Genomic DNA, 619 nt, shown 5'->3' on the forward strand with positions numbered 1-619 from the left:
ACGTTGGTAATAGAACATGTTCTAGATGACTGATGAGTTCTACTTGGACTCCATCACAGGTCTGTCTGAATGCTCTGGGAGCTGGCTCTACAGAACACTCTGCCACTTGGCTGTGATCCCCCTGTGTGTGTGTGTGTGTGTGTGTGTGTATGTGTGTGTGTGTGTGTGTGTGTGTGTTGTATGAGCTCAGCTGTGAGCTCATGGAGACTTGCCTTGACCTCTGTCCTAGCAGGTTTGTGTGTGTGTGTGTGTGTGTGTGTGTGTGTGTGTGTGTGTGTGGGTGGACATCCAAGAAGGAAGCTAAAAGGCTCACCAAGTATTGCTCTGTCTCATTATTGGCAGTCACCATATATGGCAGAGACGTTTCTACTTGTCCCTATGAGTGATGTGTTTTGTATGTGAAAGACATGGTCCATGTTAATTGTGAGTGTAGACTAATCTGTCTTTAGTATGTGTGTCCCTGTATGCATGGTTTCATTATGTGGACATAAATAAATGATTAAAATGTGGGAGCGTATCCTGGTAGCTGTCCTGAAGATGTGAGACACTCACTCCTCCCTCTCTCCCTTCCTCTCTCCATCTCCCTCTTCTTCTCTCCCTCTTCTCTCTCTCTCTCTCT

The sequence above is a fragment of the Borostomias antarcticus genome (assembly GCF_949987555.1).
Source record: "Borostomias antarcticus genome assembly, chromosome: 21".
NCBI classification, from domain to species: Eukaryota; Metazoa; Chordata; class Actinopteri; order Stomiiformes; family Stomiidae; genus Borostomias; species Borostomias antarcticus.